General features: G+C 39.7%; 1 long non-coding RNA gene across 8 annotated transcripts in view; it reads right to left on the bottom strand.

Annotated features, from left to right (window-relative positions):
• Positions 1–19507, bottom strand: part of LOC101421424 (uncharacterized) — a 109767-nt gene that overhangs the window by 38074 nt on the left and 52186 nt on the right. For 5 of the 8 annotated variants that reach the window (XR_009187163.2, XR_009187165.1, XR_011649645.1 and 2 more), the window contains one exon: positions 1317–19244. The exons of 1 other annotated variant lie outside the window; for it this stretch is intronic. This is a non-coding gene — a long non-coding RNA (uncharacterized lncRNA). The remainder of the gene's footprint in view (positions 1–1316; positions 19245–19507) is intronic. 2 more of the 8 variants (XR_011649646.1, XR_009187166.2) reach the window with 2 other exon arrangements.

Genomic DNA, 19507 nt, shown 5'->3' with positions numbered 1-19507 from the left:
GACCTCAAAACATACTTCAAATGAAAATTGCTCAAGTCAATTTTTTAAAGTGCATTTTGATAGTTTAAATCTCCTCAGAATAGTGAGTACCCACTTGCTAGTACCTAAAGTCTGATATTCAAGGTCCTCCATATTTCTTCCCAATCTTTGGATTTTTCCCTCAAGAGTCTTTCTGTCATGCCTTATGCTTTAGCCACACAGAACTGTTTTCTATACTCTGCATTTTCCCTCCTCCATTACTTGCTCATACTGTTATTTCTACTTGCAATGCCCTTTACACCTATCTTCGCATATCTGAATTATACCTATTCTTTAAGACCTAAGACTCCCTCATAAACCTTGTCCAGTCCCCACCTCTAACCTTGGAATTTATGTCACCCATATGAACTGTCTTGACACTTGTGGCAGATTGATTATACCCCAAATACACACATGTTCTTGGTCTTAGTCTGTATCCCCATGGGTGTGAGCCTTTGTAAATGGGATCTCTTGAAGATGTTGTTTTAGTTAGAATGTGGTCCAGCTGAATGAGGATGGGTCTTAATCTGATTTCTGGAGTCCTTTATAAGCAGAAGAAATAGAGGGAGAGAAAGCCAGAGGAAGGAGCCAGAAGCAGGAAGTCAGTGGAAACACAGACGAGAAAGGAAAGGACATCATCATGTATCAGGAAAGCCAAGGGACTCCAAGGGTTACCAGCCAGCCAGAACACTACCGATCCCAGGAGAAAGCAAGCCTTCTAGCCTCCAAAACCATGAGACGATAAATTTCCATTATTAAACCAACCCATTGTTTAGTATCTGTATAGCAGTCTGGTAACTGAGACAGTATTTTATTGACATTCCTTCTCTTTTTTCTTAAAGATTTATTTTTTATTTATTTCTCTCCCCTTCCCTGCCTGCCCGCTCCCCCAGTTGTCTGCTCTCTGTGCCATTTGCTGTGTGTTCTTCTGTGTCCACTTGCATTCTTGTCAGTGGCACTGGGAATCTGTGTTTCTTTTTGTTGCGCCATCTTGCTGTGTCAGCCCTGTGTGTGTGGCACCACTCCGGGACAGGCTGTACTTTTTTCACATGGGGTGGCTCTCCTTATGGGGCACACTCCTTGCACGTGGCGCTCCCCTATGCAGGGGACACCCCTGCATGGCACGGCACTCTGTGCGCATCAGCACTGAGCATGGGTATTGGCATTACTTTTGAGCCCATTTTATGCCTTCTACCATTTGTATAATCACGTCTACTTCCACATTGCAAGTTCTTCAAAGACATGGACAATGTCTGACTTATCATGGTATCCTCCACAGAGCTTAACGCAATAGTTACCTGTCCGCCTTACATTCTGATATGCTCTACTGGTGTTTCCATGTCCAGCAATGAGAGGAAACATTTGTTGACTACATTCAATACCCTGTGCTCCATGCTTTATGCATTTTCTTGTTTAATTCTTGAGAGTGAACCTGAAAGATAAGTAAACCCCAAATGACAAAAAAACAATAGATCTGGCTGAAACTACATGTGTTCAATTGTTGGAATTCCAATTCCCAGAACCCCTTCCAATACTTAGGTGGTTGTGGGAGGTTAAGAGTCCCCCTTCCTGCCATTTTGCCTGATGTGAAGTTGCTTCACCTATCAGTGCCTCCCTGAGATGCTCTTATGGCCATGACTTCTGCCACTTCCTCCTGTCACTCTCACCACCACTACCATCTTCTCCTCAGTGCCACAGCCACTGGCCCAGGGCCACACTGAAGAGCTCTTCTCTTGCTGCTTCTCCCCTGATGCTCCAAATGATGGGCCTGTCTCTCCTGCTTCCTGTTGCCTCTCCCCTGCTGCAGGGACATGTCGGGGGAGCTATGCTGCCAAACCACTCAGGGAGGGAGTGCCTGCCTCTCAACTATCCTGGTTTCCTGGGATCAGGTCTGCTTCTTCTCCAGCCAGTGTTCCTCACTGTCCACAGCTGCTGGTCAGAGGATTGATTTCCCCCTGGTGGTGGTTCTCATTGGACAAGAACTCATTAAATTACTGAACATTTGCTAAGAACATTTTATGTGCGTAGAATCCTATTGTCAAAGAAGAGGTACAAAAGAACCAAACAAGCAAAAACATCCATAATTTGAAATGAAACAAATTTTGATTCATAAAAGAGTTCCCTACTTAAAAAAAAAAAAAAGTTGAAATCTACTAGGTGAGATGTTCTTTAGTCTCTCTGTAAAGTTCATTCACCAGTTTGACAGATAAACACCAAGCCACACAAAATATGCCAGATTCTGTCCCTGGTGCTAGGAATACAAGGATAGGATACAAGGAATACAAGGATGTCTGCCTTTGTGGAATCAAATAAGCTAATATCAGCTGGTGATAAATGAACCATTGGATTATGATAAGTAGTAAGAAGAAAATAAAGCAAGATAATGAGATAAAAAATTAATGGGAAGAGGAGCTGTTGCTATAACCTAAGTAAGAGATGGTTCTATAATTCTGTGAAATACATGTGTGCTCCATTAGATAATGCCCTCTGAGGATATCCCATTTTACAGGATACCGACTCTGCTGCTTAGTAGAAGTAGATGACCAGGTCACTGGCCTCAAAGGCCTTTCAATAATGTAATGGAGATGACAGGTAAAATTAAAAAGAACAAACATTAACACCTTGTAGAGGTAACTAAAAATTGGCAGAAGTTAACAGATTCTCAACAATAATTTTAGGGGTACAATCTTATGAGTTCCCAATCACCACACTGCTTCTGAAGTACCAAAGAAAGTTACTATGACTTGAATCATAGTTACATAACCAAACAATTGGCCAGAAAATGCAAACACAATTTCCAACATTTACTGAGCACTTAGAATGTGCTGGTCATTTTGTTAATGTTCTCCATGAATCATTTCATTTAATCCCTAACACAACTTTGTCATAGTGACTATCACTCCCATTTTCTAGATTAAAAAACCAAGCTGTAGGAAGTGGTAACTTGCTTAATGTTACACACAGCAGTAGAGCCTAGCCTCAAAACCTGATGAGACTTTGCCCAACCCAAAGCTTATAAGGATGATGTCAGTGCTTCCCAAATTGTTCTGATGATAAGAATTAGCTGCAGTCCATGGTAAAAATACAATTTTTTTGCCTCCTACCCCATGCCTGATCTACTGAATCAGAATCTCCAGAAGAGGGTTCTGGGAAGCTATTACTATAACAAGGGCCCACAAATGATTCTTTATGATCAGTCAAGTTTGGTCATGATGGACTAGACCATATTCGACATAAAGAAGCACAGGATAAATGGAGACAGAACAATCAAAGCAGATGTTTTTTTATCAGAGAAGATTTGGAAGAAGTAAGTTTGAGCTGGATTCTGGAAGGAATTCTGAGTAAGAGGAGGAAAGGAGGAAAGCATTCCAGAAAAGAATGGCATGACAGAGAAGTGAATGAAAGAAATGGGTGTGTAGGGCACTAAGAGGAATCAAAGTGCCAAGGAAAGGAGGTGACTTGATTCAGCACACATCCCATCACTTGGTTCTTTTTTTTTTTTTTAATTATTTATTTATTTATTTTTTAATTACATTATGAAAAATATGAGGTCCCATTCAACCCCACCGCCCCCGCCCCCCACTCCCCCCACAGCAACACTCTCTCCCATCATCATGACACATCCATTGCACCTGGTAAGTTCATCTCTGAGCATCACTGCACCCCATAGTCAATGGTCCACATCGTAGCCCAGACTCTCTCACGTTCCATCCAGTGGGCCCTGGGGGGATCTATAATGTCCCGTAATTGTCCGTGAAGCACTATTCATCACTTGGTTCTTATAATAGGTTTAAGCAGCAGGTTTAGAGCGTGTGGCACATAATTAAAACCCTACACTTGTGGGCTGCCCTGATCCTTGGCCTGACCTTGGCCAAGATCACCCTAAAAAGGTCATCTTTGGAACAATAATTTCTTTTTCTCTTTTGTTAAAGGGTCAGTAAGTATCCTGTTTGGGATTTTTTTTTTCCTTCTAAGACTAAATTTCATCTGGCTTCCTACAGTAAACAAATGATCCATAAAGACAATATTCCCTGGAATATAGTAATAAGAGTTTCCCCTTCATTGTCTCATAGATATTCTTAAGCACATTTCCAATTTCTGTAGAAGCCACATCCTAAATTCCTCTGCAGCATTATCTTTAACAACTTACAACTCAATCAACAGATGTTCATTAAATCCCTATTTTATACCAGACACCTTGAGCAGCACAGGGAAAACAAAGATGAATAAAACTTAGTCTTGAGTCCATAGCTCCAGATCTTGATCTTGATTCAGACTCCAGTGGGAAGGACAGCCAACCAAATTAAGGAATTAGATTACCAGTCCTAGATTGAAGCTTTGTGTGGATGGCCAGGGTAGCACTAAAAAGGGAACTCCTAGCTCTACCTGGGGAAATTAGGGAAGAGTGAATGTTGCCTTGCTTGCTGGGTATTGAAGGATTCACAGAATTTTACCAAGGAAATGAGGAAAAAGCATTCCAGACCAAGGAGAGAGAAGGGAGAAAGACACAGAGGTTGGTGTGAAAGGGGAGTATTTGGAGAATAATTCCGTTGGTTATCACAGAGAAGTCACACATAGTAGTCCCCAATTTTCTGGGGGCATTTTTTTTGGCCTGGGCAGTATTTTTTTTTTTTCAGATCTATTTATTTCATTCTCCCCTCCCCCCCACTACCATCTTCTGCTCTCTGTGTCCATTCACTGCACATTCTTCTGTGTCTGCTTGTATCATAATTAGGCGACTCCAGGAAACAATCCTGGGACCTTTTGGAGTGGAAAGAGGTAATCATACTTTTGCACCTCCTCAGCTCTCTGGTCTGCTGCATCTCTTATTCTCTCTCTTCTGTGTCTCTTTCTGTTGTGTCATCTTGCTGCACCAGCTCTCCATGTGGGCCAGCACTCCTGCACGGGGCAGCACTCCTGTGTGCAGCAGCATTCTTGTGCGGGGCAGTACGCTGCGCAGGCCAGCACTCCACGTGGGCCAGCTCACCACATGGGCCAGCTTGCCTTCACCAGGAGCCCCCAAGCATTGAACCCTGGACCTCCCATATGGTAGACAAGAGCCCAATTGCTTGAGCCACACTTGTTTCCCTGCAGTATTTTTAAAATGTGATAATAATAATAATAAGATAAATATTTTTTAATTAAAAAAGTAAATTACCACCCAGCATTTAAACGGAGAGATTTCATATATAGATCTTCATTTCTGACTTAGTAACACTGGGTCCACCATCAACTGGTCACAATTAGCAGTTCTTCCTTTTAGCACCATGTGCTGCTTTATTCCTAGATTTCTCCACAGGCATTTGAGGCTGGGATGCCTGATAGAGAGCATGGGCTACTAGGTGACAGGAGAATAGCTGACATGGGGAAGCAAGAATAGTTTGGAGCAAGACTTCACTATGTGGGTGATGGGAGACAGAGTGGTTATTGATAAACTGAAGCAGCACAGAAAAGGGTAAGAACTGAATTTTACAGTTTTATCTCTGGCAAAAGGCTTAGAGGATATTTAGACCAAAGACAGGGAAACTAACGAGGAGGCCACAACAATAGTTCAAGCAAGAGATGATGATGAGTTATACTCTGAGGGTGGTGGTAGGGACAGGGTTGAGGACTGGACGTGTAAAAGGAGAAGAAGGGGTAGAGGCATTCAATTTTTCCTAAATGGTTTAATAGGAAAACACTTAAACATCTAGAAAAGTTGAAAGGATAGTATAATAAAACCGGTAAAACCTCCACCCAGGTTCAACAATGGTTTTTTTGCCCTGTTTATTTAATCGTTATATAAATTTTATTTTATATAGCTATGTATTTTATTTATACGTATATATTTTGAAAGTTGGTTGTAGAAATCATGACACTTCACACCTAAATATTTCAATCTACGTCTCCTAAAAGTAAAGGTTTTCTTATATATATAAACACAATGTCATCTAGGAAAAAGAACATTAATTCCTTGATATCACATAAGATGCACATCATTTAACATGTAGTTCATATTCAGTTTTTCCAAAATGTTTTTCAGATGTTTGTTTTTTTTTTAATCAAACAAGAATCAATTGACTTTTGGAAGAGTTCAGAACAGATGTCTCGTAGAATATCTCATACTCTGGATTCCCCTTTGGGTTTCTTATAATTTGATTATTCTTCAATTCCCTGTATTTTCTATATATTTGAAGTTAAGTCTAAAGGCTTGATTAGATGCAGGTAAACATTTTTTGGCAAGTGTCCTCCATAAATGATTCTATGAATCTTATCTGCATCACATCAGGAAGCAAATAAAATAAGGCTATCCAATATTAGTTATGCTAAATTGGATTACTTGGTCAAAGTAGTGACTGCCAGAGCTCTCTTTTGCAACCTTTACAATTAGCAAGTATTCCGTGTGATGATGCTTGGACAGTGTGCGAATATCCTGTTCTGAAATAATCTTTCACCACTGATGATCCTTGCCTGAATCAATTATTTAATTGGGGATTGCAAAATTGTGACTTTCAGATATTATCATTCCTTCTTTGGCATTCTTCTGTAAAAACGAGCTTTCCCTCATCATTTAGGACGATATGCAATTCATCCTGAAAAGGCAATGTAGATATTTAGTTCTTTACCTTTTAGTACCCAATTTCAGAATAAGGAATTGTTTAATAGTCACCACTAACTATGGCAAATGATTTCCCCCCTTTCTTTCACTTTTTTAGGTATCACTATTGACACATGGATTTTTATATATTAAATGCTTTATAATCTTTTTAAAGTAAACTTTATTTCAACTTGAAAAAATAAAATAGACAAAAGGCAGCTTAACAAAATACGGAATCATTACTTTAAAAAATTCTAACCAGGCACATTTATCTCATTTAATTCTAAAAACAAACTCAACCGTTTCTCAGAAAGATACACAAATGAGCTCAGATTGGTTAAATGACATGATCAAGGTCTCTTTATTAATGAAGAAAATGAAGGAAAAAATGATTAACATATTCATCTCATAAGAGCAAACTCCATATTCTTTTTTTTTTTTTACCCTTAGCACTGTTATAGTACCTTCTTTGCCTTTGCTACAAAAATATTGCAATACTACTATTAACTATAGTCTATAAGGTACATTAGTTGTATTTTCCCATGTCCACCATATTATTGACACCCTGTAGTAGAACATTCTTGTATTTTATTCTTAACCACAATTGTCATCTATCACCAAAGTCACTGTCATACAGTCCCTAGATTATCTCCTAGCTATCTTTCAATTATTAATAACATTAACCTCCCTAGACTACCCCTTTCAGCTACAATCACATTTATAAATCAGGAGTTTGTTATACTCATTGTAATCTATCATTTACTCTATCCGTTAATCAATTATAGTCTCTTTTTTCAATGTTCAAATTGTCCTAAAGCTGGCTAGCGGGAGCCCTTTCAAACCAGTTCCTGTGTCCTTTCCATGGTACCATGAATCACTGAGAACTTCCTTGTTCTCTGGCACAACAACATATACTAAATTCACATTGTAATTTCTCTTCTTCACACTTGGAATCAGTTACTTCTCCAGAGATTCTGGATGGTTTTTTTTCAATTAGGTGATGGTGAGGAGAAACCAAGATCTGGGTACTAAGTGTTCTTATTGGCAGAGTGATGTCATTGCTTCTATGTTTTTTCAGAGAAAAGAGCTAGCATCTACATATACATATACACATACATACACATACACATACATACACATATACAACACATATACACATACCCATACATATACACACATTTGTATATAGTTTTATTTCATAAGTCCATATCAATATTTCAAATTTAATATTTTAGCTTAATATTACAGATCTCTTCACATAAGATGTTTTAAAGGAAGAATGAACAGAAGTGAATGTGATTTAGATATGAGAGGTAAGGAAAAAGAAAGGGTCAAAAATGACTCTCCCAGTTTCTGGCTTGAGAATCTGTACCTGGATGGATGGTGCTCCTGCTGCCATTTTATGAAGATAGGAAACAAGAAAAAATGTATGAGGTGGGGTTTGGAGTGAGAAATCGATTGTACATAGGCCAGTATTTTATTTGACTAGGCATAAAATTTAAAAATTTGAGAACTGACACAGACAAGTGAGTCAATGACAAGGCAAGGATTCCACATAAGTGTAGGCTTATAAGTCATATTCAAAGTGCCAGTCAAGATTCATCTTAAACATTGGACACTCTTCAAATGCTCTTAAATCTGTGAAATATCCTGGTACATGGATGAAGATAGATACTTGAGTATGACTCAGTGTGGGAAAATCTAGCTCAAGCAAAGGAGGAAAAAAATTTTTTTTAATTAGTTGAAGAACTTCTGGAAAGTAAAGGATGACACAACAACACATGAGTTCAAACATGGGATTGAAAAAACTATGCGATGAGATAAAGATCATGCCTGAGGACATTAGCACATCTTCTCTATAGCTGGGTCTCATTTCTGTCTGGACAAGGGGAGTTTGGTGGTATTGTTGCTCCATAATGGCTTGAGCAAGTTTGAGATGATGATTAACAATGAACCACCCATTCATCCACATTTCTTTGGTCAAAGATGAATGTACACAGAGAAAATTGGAGACAGGAGAATATACCCACCCAATTTCCGCCAAGCTTCTCTAGGCTTTGAACTTGAGTCATTTTGCTTAGCTTGCTTTCTGCTTGGGGTGGGGGGTGTGTGACATTTAATCATTTTCTCAGGACAAATAGTCCAGTGCCAACTGACTCATCCAATACCAGTCTCAATTGTCACAAGTGATATGGGAGTGGCAGGATTCATCTATTTTAGCACAGGAAAAATTTAAAAAGAGGAAATCATGTCCTTAAGGATGGTAGAAGACTTGCACTTTTACAGATGAGAAAATGACAAAGGCCAAGGGAGGAGCTGGTGGAATGACTTGCTAATTAGGACAGAGCTAGGTCTCCCTCCTCTGACTCCTACCCCAGGGTTCTTTCTATTTCACCACAAGTAACTCTTATTTAATTTCTTCTGTTTAAAAATGTTCCTGGAAGTACTGCTTACAGATGATTTGAAATGCCAGAGGACATTATGTGTAAACGGGCTGGCCAGACAAGCCTGGGTTTGAATCTCGGCTTTATCACTTATACTATAGAGACTTGAGCAGGTTGTCTAGCATCTGCAAGCCTGGATTTCCTCAACAGTGGAATGGAGATAATACTATTAGCACCTATCTCACAGAACTTCTCTGAGTATTTAAATATTAAAGCTTTGTTTAAAATCAGCACAGTGCCAGACACACAGTAAGTGTTCAATGAATAGGAAATAGTATTGTTCATTATACTACTCTAAAATGGATCAGAATTCAAAGTTCCCATTCTGTTTTTGTGGGTAAAATGATGCAAAAATTAATAAATTAAATAAGCAAATGCCATTGATTAGATATCTTTCCATTTCACAGCTAAGAGGATGTTAATTATCAATGTACAGGATCAATCAATTGAGCACAGGGGCAAAAACCAAGTACAGCAATTAATCAAAGGGTTTCACAACTATAATGATTAAAAACTCACAGCCTAAGGAGAAAACTAACTGATAATCCCTGAAGCAGTAGAATACAAGGAAAGGAAGTTCTGAAACAAAGGAAAGCACAGCAGAAAAGAAAAGATGCTAACTGGCTCCACATGCTCAAGGAAAACTTTGGCAGCAGTGGCACAGGCTGGGAGTGAGAGAAAGAGACAAGCAGCTCTCCAGATAAAAGAGTGAAGTTAAGATGCCCAAAAGAACGTAAAAAAAATTATTTCCAGCAAGAAAGTCTCCTTGTCTTTCAGAGCCTGGGGTCACCAAATGTGAGGAGGCTTGTTCTGATATAGAGCATGTGAGGAATTGGCCATTAACTTCCATGGGAGCCTGCCTCAGAGACTCCACGAAATGCCAGCTAATCCCCTGCCATTGCAATTGAGATAGTTGTTCTGCGAATCTTCATTAATCAGAGATTTTTTTCAAACATTGGGTTCCAGGGCACTTCTGGACAGCCTACCATTTAAAATTAATGACATGCTAGTAGTATTTTTAAGTATCTGTGCACATGAGAAATTAGCCTCAGCTAAAATGACATAGTATTTTAGAATGGATGTGTAGAACAATAGATACAGAAAAAACTGTTCTTTGTCAGTCTTCAGTTTTTGCCTCAGAACTGCATTGGGAATATTTTGCCAGGCAACTTGGCAGTATTTATCAAAGTGTTTCGCGTACATACCCTTTGACCTATAATTTCACACTCAGGAATTTTCCTATAGAAATTCTAACTAAAGTATATGAAAAGGACATAGATGAGATATAGCTATGAGGAAATCCACTGTTCTTTTGTTTCAAATACTGTAAATTGGAAGCAATCTAAATGACCGTCGACATGGGCTAGTTAACTAAGGTATGATTTAGCCATCCGCAGGGCTGCCTTAGGTCCCAGAGGCCTCTCTGGTTCTTGAGCTTATCCCCTACATAGTAGAACTAACAACGAGGCACAGATCCTCCAACCGATGCCATCTCTCTGACCCTGCTTCTGCCATCACATCTCTCTCTAACGTAGCCAGGAAAGACTCCACTTTTAAGAACTTGGGATTAGATTGGGCACCCCCCAGATAGCCCTGGATAATATCCTCCTCCTAAAGGCCTCAATCTTAATCACACTGCATGTAAAGTAACAAGTTCACGGTTCCAGGGATTGGAACATGGAAATATTGGGGGACTGTTATTCTAATTACCTCAGCTCTCCAAGTCTCAGGTTCCTCACCCATAAAAAGGGGGTACCTTCCATTTACAATTGTGGAGTGCTTTAGATGAGATGAAGTTCTTGGCACATAGTCATCACCCTATCATTGCTGTGTAGCCTTAAAAAGAATGAGATGAAACTATATTACTGACATAGAAAGATGGTCAAGAAACAGAACTGACAAAAGTAAGCTTCAGAATAGTAGTATAACCACTATTTTGTTTAAAAAGAAAAAAAGAGATAGATATTTGTATATACACGGGGAAAAATGTCTGGTTGGGTACTATCAGACTGAGATTGAGAAGGTGAGTCTAGACTTGGAATTGTTTACAATGTATAATTGTTATTATTGTAATTAAAATGGTAATCACTTTAGGAAGATATAGAAACAAAAAGGAAATAACGGAAAGTTTACTTATAAAATGTCAAGAAAGAAGGAAAAAGAAGCATTGAAAAATGTTGGCAAATAGAGAATTCCAAGTAAAATGGTAGAAATAAGCCTAAATATATCAATAATCGTATTAAATATAAATAGATTATATCTGTCTATTAAAGCACAGAGTCTCAGATTGGAGAAAATAACAAAATCCAGGTACATGAAGATAACATTTAGGCTAAAATTTAAAACATAAACATTAATGAACATGGTTATAAATAGGTGTATATTTAGCAAAAGTATAGGAACATAGATGGCAAATAAAAGGACCAATTTCAGGCTTGTGTTGCCTCTGGAGGGAAATGGCATGGAAGAATGGTATGGAAGGGATATCAACAGTACCTGCAATGTTTAACAATAATAAAATATTTGAAACATCTACAACAAAATGTTTGCCCTTTAAAATTCTTGTTTGTTATATTCTGTGCTTTTCTGTGCATATAAAATACTTAATTAAATTTTTTTTTTTAAAGAACTGACTGAGAAGCCATAAATAGGGGTGATATACTGATGGTATATATTTTTCGGGTGCTAGAAAATATTCTAAAATTTTAAAAGTAAAGCTGGAATTAGGGCAGCCAGATGGAAAAGTGTTTTCACTATCTGTCTTCAGTCGTGTTTCTAGCTACTGAACAGCTGCACTAGAGTAAGAATGATACTAGGTGACACTGGCATTCCCCACTCCCCCAATCCTTTCAGAAACTCTAGCCCTAAGGAGTGCGCAATCTTTAAAAATACCCAAAATATGTGCATGAAAATGTTTAAGAAGTATAAGCAGAAACATGTGTGTAAACTGAATATAGTTCCTAAATGTTGAAATTCATAATAAGTTCATAAATGTTGAAAACAAAACAAAGAAGCCATTGGAATAGTGACTGATTCTTAGAGAAGTTTAACTTGGAGCCAGATTCCAAAGAAGAGGCTCTTGGATTTCTAAGAGGGAACTATTCAGATGGGAAAATGGAAAGTGCAGAGACACAAAGAAGGGGACTAGTAAGCAGAATGCAGGAGACACTAATAGATCATTGTGGTTGGAGTGGAATTTCCTTGCTGAAATTCGGAAGAGCTATGAAAACAGATATAGGCATTCAAGTGGACATAAGCATCAAAAAATGTTAATACACAATTAAATAGAAGATTAGGCTAGGCTATCAGGCAAATAGATCTGACATCACAGATTGTACATTGACTGTGGTAATCAACTTCTTCCCCACATATTTTCTGGTTCCAATGGCGCCACAGTAAAAATGTGAAGAATGTAAAGCATAACGAAGGTATGTATGAACTGCTTTGAAAGAAAAAGAGGGGAATGCTAATGAACAGTGAGTGAGCCTCAGTTCATTCTCTACAGGAAGTGTTAAAATTACCTCTCTAGATATAATTATTTACACAGACAAATATAAAAAAAGGACAAGCTATATTGAAAATATCCCATTTTATATCATCAAAATATTCTAGTGTTGGGATCCATTCACCTTTATGCCTTCAAGTTAATTTGAGTGAAGGGCTCAACCTAAGTCACATTTGGGGTGAGGTGTGTAGCCCTGACCACTTACTGGAAAACTTGAGTCAGTCCAGATCTTACGGCTTACACCAACGAGGACACCCTGTGACTTCCCCAGCCAATCCCCAGGTCCTGCTGCCTCAACCTCCTCATCACCGTTCACATCCTTCTCCTCACGGCTGTCGGGCCAGATCCGGCCTTGTCTCGTTTTGCCTGAACACTGCGGCAGCTTTCTTGTGGTCTCCCCTCCGTGAGGGCTGAGGTGGGTCGCAGGCCATTTTGTTACTGGTAATAAAGGCGCCCCCAATTCCATCGACCAGCTTTTCTCAGCCTCCCCTCTAGAAAGCCTTTCCCACCCCTCAGTCACCAGCTCTGCTGGAGTACTAGAAAAACCCAGTATACTTAAGTACTGAGGCACTGTAACCAATGGGTTAAGAATTATATAGATGCCTGGACATATAAAAAAAAAAAAAAGGCAAAAGGTTAATATTTGAAATTGCTGAAACTGGCTGGATTTAGCCTAGACCCGCTATCATGATGGCCATTCAAAACAGATCTCATCCCTGCTTATGGTCCCACAAAACCCAGCCTCTCCCTGGTGTAGAACCACTCCACCCTCCGTGTGAAAGCCGCATGGAACGCCTTGTGCCTGACCTCTGCTCTGTGCTTTCTTATCCCAGAATCTTGATTTCTGATGATTAAAAACTTGTAACTCAGGTTAGGTACCCACCCCACCTTGTTCAGTCCCTTAATGTTTCTTAATGAAGGAACCTGTGTCCAGCTACACCCCAATTATTCATGAGCATCCCAATGGTATAAAATATTAGAATTTCTGGAGTTGGGGGAGGCTGCTTTGAGACTGTATTAATACATCTCTGGTCTCCTGCTGGCAAATGAATCCTCTTTTCCTTCTTAACCTAGTTCGGTGTGTCTGTCTACTCTGCCGCGCCGAGTGGACGAAACCAGCCAAGGACCACCCCGACCCCCTTCCACTGCTGGCTGCTAAACTCCCACTCATTTCGCCCGTCTCAGCCCAGATGCTCTGCCTCTGAGAAGCCACAGTCCTGACTCACCCAGGAGCCTCACGCTCTTCTCCTAAAGCCTTGACTGCCTCATGTAAGAATTGTCTTGTTTAATGGCAATTGTTTATACAACTGTCTCCAACCCCCTTCACTGCAAGCTCTGTTGAGGATGGAAGCCGTGCTCTAGTTATTTTTAAATCGCCAGTAAAAAGCAGTTTCTGGTGTATTTTAGGCACACAGTGAACATTAATGGATGAATGAATAAACTAGTACTACCATTCATGTGGGATAAACTGACTCTCAGTTAATCAGAGCAACCAAATTTTTCTCATTCCTGCTATATGGGGCAGCAGGAAAAAGCCTTCCCCTAATTATTTCTTTTAACACTGTCCCATTAAGTCCTTGCAATTTTTAGAGTAAAGGTTGAAGGGAGATTTTTGTTCCCCTTATGCAGTTAAAAACCTTGATTATTGGCAAAGAGAAGATACTAGATTCATTAAAGGAGAGAGTGGTCAAAATTCTTCCTACTATGTTCCCATAACTAATTACAGATGAGTAATTAAAAAATTAGTCTCCATAAAAATCAAACACAAACCAATAAGGATGATGAGTTGAGTCATAAAAATTCCATGCTATTTATATTTCCCCACACACACAGTGCATTTATCCTAAATGAAAAAGTACAAATATTGGGATTAAAAACATTTAAACTATAGAAACAAGAAACTCCGAATGCTAATTCTGCCTAAAGGGCAGAATTTAATTCTGTGCTAAGCTACTGTATGTGGGATTAAGAGGCATGCTAACCAAACATTCGAGAACAAATAATTACCACCACATCTCTCTATCGCATATTTGTCTCACACATAATTTACACAACAAGCCCACAGAGAGGAAAAAATAAAACAGTTTGAAACATTTTTTTCCAGCCACAAATTTTTCAGGCCTACTTTTTCCCCCTCATCAAAGAGTCTTTATTCCTATGGTCTTGGACTGGTTAGCAGAGAGATATTTTCTCCCTGTTATACAGGGACAAAGAAATAACATCTCTATCCTGTTATTCTTGGCTCTGTCCATGCAGCCATCTCAGGCATCTAAATGTGGAGGTGCATGTCCTTGTGGTTGGTTGATGTAATATTTTCATAGTGGACTGGACGTGCAAAAGTACACTTTCATGTTCCCAGAATATGCGAGGCCCTCTGAATACCCATGAGCAAGACACGGTCCTCGCCTCCAATTTGCTTACTGTAGTGTCAGGGACAATTAAGGCAAGAACTATGGTTTAGATGGAGAAGAGCTATGATGGGCGGTGCACAGGGGCCTGTTTGGTTCAGACACCTGTTCAGGAAGGTCAGGGACAGGAAGAGGTGCATCCAAGCTGTGACTTGAATGACCTGTTGGGTTCAGGTAGATGAAGGAAAGGTAGAAAATTGGAAAATTCAAAGCCAAGGCAATAGCTGAGAAAGATCAGAGTGTGCGGAGGAAGGTGGGCGCAGAGGCGGGGCACTGCTTCCTGACGCTGCAGCACCGACATTTACAAAGATCCATGAATCTGCTCACCAGCCAACTGCAGCTTCTGCGGCGCCCCTCTGCCTCTCTATGCAGGGCACTTCAGATCGCAAGGACAGCTGAGCCGAAAGGACATTCGAGAGAGACTTTGAAGTCTTTGTGCGGTGGCAACTTGGCTGAATGGATTCTGGCATTTGCTTTCCTTTTAGCCTTTTGCACCCAGCAGGGAGAAATGGACCATCAAACTTTAACTCATCTGCCAGTCCAGCACAGCTACAAGCTGGTATTTGGCTGGAGCCTTACCGGATAAGGGAGTTAACCTCACTGTGCCTCAGTTCCGCCGTCATCAGTATAGATCCTAGTGAGAATTAAATGAGTACATGTCAAAGAGCTCAGTACAACATCTGGAAGTGAGAAGGAATAGAGCCCCTGTTACAAAGCAATTTTCTTTTCTTTTTAATTCCTCCAATGAGAATTTAGTTGGCCAGTTATTTAAATAAAAAGCATGTCATTTACAGGAACTGGGTTTGGGAGTAAAGTTGTTGCTGTTTTTGTTTAGTGTCTTCAGCACTAACAGGACATTAGGGAAGTTAACCCTTTGAAAACAAAGGCTGGGCTGTGGAGGCCTCGCAACAGAGTTGCAGTGGAAATGTTTGTCTATATCCATCTATTGAATATTTATTATCCCCACATTTATTAAGTGTCTACTGAATGCCAAACATGAGGGCACCAAGATACCTGGGGGGGACTGACAATCTATTATTCATCCAAAACACTTTTACCAACTCTCTAGAAAGTGCAAGCCACTTCTGGGGATAAAATGATGCATCAGATCCTCCAGTGACTTCCAGTTTACTGGAGGAGATAAGATATGCAGAAATAACCATGACACAAGGCAGAAGGTGACACATGCTACAAAGAGAAGGGGACAATGCACAATCATTAAACACTTTCTTCAGGCCAGGCTTTGTGCTAAGTGCCTTACACAGATTATCTTAGAGCGGTGTGGGAGTTGAAAGGATGGAAAGATGGTTCCCAGCTAGGGTAATCAGGAAAAAGTTCATGGCAATGGAGGCATTAGAACATGACCTTGAAAAATACTTCGCTTCTGAAGTATTTTGCTCAATCCTGGTTTTACTATAGAAAACAGGTCCGTGACTTTTTCAAGATGCTTGGCACAAAGGGTATTTTAAGGGAAATACCCATGGAATTGTTTCTCCTGAAAACCTTGACCTCAATACAAAATGGAATGCCTACCAACCTGAGTAAGATTTCAGCTCTCACTTAAAAATTAGCAACTTCCCATAATATCATCAAGCCTGACAGTCATCTTGCCTACATTGCAACTCCAATTCCATTTCTCTCTGAATGCGCCTTCTTTCCCATGATTCACTGGAAATCATGTTTGCTGCGTGATCTGGGATCCTGTTCCCAATTATCGGTTGTGTAATTTATTGATAAAACAAAGCCAAATATGAGTAAGAAGGAGAGCCTAATTAAAAATGAAGTTCTCAGTGTCCCAACAGGAAAAATTCCAGGGGGGTTTCATCTAGACAGGCTTCAAAAATAGAAAATCAGCAATGCGTAGTTTGAGGGTTCTGTCACTAAAGAGATCATCTCAGTATTTTATAAGCCAGGAAACAGATTAAACAGATGGGAAAAAGTTATCCATGACGAGAATGGGCACCTACAGAGACATAGAATTATCCAGAACCAAAATGATCTGGAGCATACTAAAGAATATTTATTAATGTGCTGAAATGTATGTAGTAGGTATGAAAAGGAATATAAAATCAGGCACCAAGAGAGAATAGAGGCTATGGGCTGATGCAGAAATTCTGGAGCCACTTTCTTACTGGATTGATCAGCTAATTCCACTAAATAGTTGATTTGAATGTGACTTCTTTCTTTTATTGAATTGACTATTTGATTTAATCAACCAAAACACTAACTTTTGGCCAAATGTGGATGTACCTTATTTCTGGTAGCCTTATCATTAAATATAAAGACAACCTTTTTTAATAAGAGAGAAACCACCCCAACAACTTATGTATCTATATATTCATCTCTACCTACACCTATGTGAACATGTTTTTAATAAGTTGGCACATAGGTCGGTGAAGAAGACACATGCTTTGCCTTGAAGAAGAAACAGCAAAGGTATAGACCATTTAAAACCCTTTGAAGGGACTAAGGACCAAGGACTCAGTTTAGTCAGTGAGTTGCTGGATGATCCTTACCAGATCACTTAACCTCTGTTTTCTAGGTATTGTACTGAACAACTGAAAGAATGATAGTAAAACACACATATGCACAACACCATATTTTCAAGTAAGGAGAGACAGTCACGAGGTCCTTACCTACAAAAAAATAGAGAATTGGAGACAAGCAGAACACAGGGTTTCTGAGTGATGGCGTAACAAGTTGCTATTTATATCACATCTTCCATCCACTGATGTGAACTAGGGGTCTTTTGCTGCCAGAGAATTATTTTAGGGAATGAGCTTCCTGATGAACTCACAGCTTAACACTGCTTCTGTCACCATCTTGAGTCAGCAGTGGATAATGTTGTACAGAATAAACCAATTTTAGTCATCTGCGGGATCTGTGTAAACACTCCATAGTGACTCTTTTCAAAGTCAGCGTGAACTTGCTGGATCTCTGCTTCATTTCCTGCTCCAAATAATCCATGAGGGGTATTTTTAAGTGACAACATCTTATAGGACTTGATTAGGTGAGCTTCTCTGCTATTTGAAAATCCTGCCATGGATTCCAAAGCCAGGAGGTCTTCTGGCTTCAGAAAAATGACTAACAAATACGGCAATAAAGGACATGGAAATGTGTCATCTCCATGCTAGGGGGAAATGTGCTGCCTACTTTACTCTCATTTCAGCAAAACTACTGGTGAGCTTCATGAAGAGAGAGATGAGGAGAGAAAAATGCTTACTCCTGAAGCTAAGAGCTTTTCCTCTAGCTGTACATTTCCTTCATACTGTACATTTGGCGTGTGAAATGAGCCTCAACTTCTTAATCATCTCCTCATTCTGTGGTGGACCCCTGGGCTCTGAGTTACATTTCACTGGCAGTTAATCACATGCTGAATATAGAGCACCTCTAATTTGTTCAGCATCTCACGGCTCACTGAGAAAGAATAGATGACAAAACTCCACTGGCCAGAAGTACCCAAATCCTAGTGAGTAATCACAGCTTATAAAACTTGACCAAGAACTCATATTTCGTGGAGTGAGAATTGCATGTAAGACCTTGCCCTGGGGTTTTGTATTTCTGAGAAAGATGCTGGGTTTGACTGTCTTTATCAAAGAAGGTGGAAACAGAAGGGAGTAAAGAGAATTCTAGGCAAATTAACATCCCCACCTTCCCAGGTTGGCATCAGTGAGGAAGAATGTGAAGAGATACAGTCATAGGTGAAAGAAGTTTTGGGTTTTTATCTTTCCCTTCTTGCATCCCCTCCCTCCCTGAAAACCTTCCACCCTGGAATGTTTCATATCAGTTTGCCCTGATCTAAAAAAAGAATTAAAAATTTTCAAATGCATTGTATGAGAAGCAAAGTGAGGACGGAAAGAGGGAGGGAAAAGAGACAGGCAGAATGAGAACTATTAACAGAGTAAAAGAAGGAAATTGTACATCCTGCATTATTTTTTATAAGAAAATCAACTAATAAGAGTTCCAGTGTAGAATCTCTATTTCTTGAGTTCTTTAAAAACTATTTTGAGAGTCTTAGATTTTGGGGGGCAAGACTTTACTATAGGAAAGTTCATTTAAAAGCCTCTTTCCAAAGAAAACACCCATCATACCAAGATATACAATCCATGTGTAGCTTCGCTGTGCTGTTGGAAACTTGGCCCCAGTGATTGATTCTCCTTTACCGACGATCCTAGTGTCCTCATCTACCCTTCTAACAGCAAGTCTGAAGGACTCCTGGTTTAGCAAAGCAAGTCATTCAGAGCAGAGGAGCTGTCTGGCCTGCTTGCTGATGAAAGGCTTGTGCGGCATGTCTGTGAAGGAGGCAGAAGAACTTTGTGTTAAGGAATGTCTGGAATGTTTTTACTCCTGAGTTTCGGAAGCCTACATGGTCCATGATGAGGAAACGGTAAAGCAGTATTACAATGTTCAGCAAGGCTGGCTCCATCAGAGAGGGATCAGGGGAAGAAATCTTAAGATAAGGAATAGGATTGTCTCTTCTCAACCATTAAGTGTGGTCTGAGAATTTCTTTCTGGACTCCAGTTGCATCACACAGGCCATCTACTATTAGCCCAG

Source organism: Dasypus novemcinctus, chromosome 9 (assembly GCF_030445035.2).
Source record: "Dasypus novemcinctus isolate mDasNov1 chromosome 9, mDasNov1.1.hap2, whole genome shotgun sequence".
Taxonomy (NCBI): domain Eukaryota; kingdom Metazoa; phylum Chordata; class Mammalia; order Cingulata; family Dasypodidae; genus Dasypus; species Dasypus novemcinctus.
This window is presented reverse-complemented; position numbering and strand designations above follow the sequence as displayed.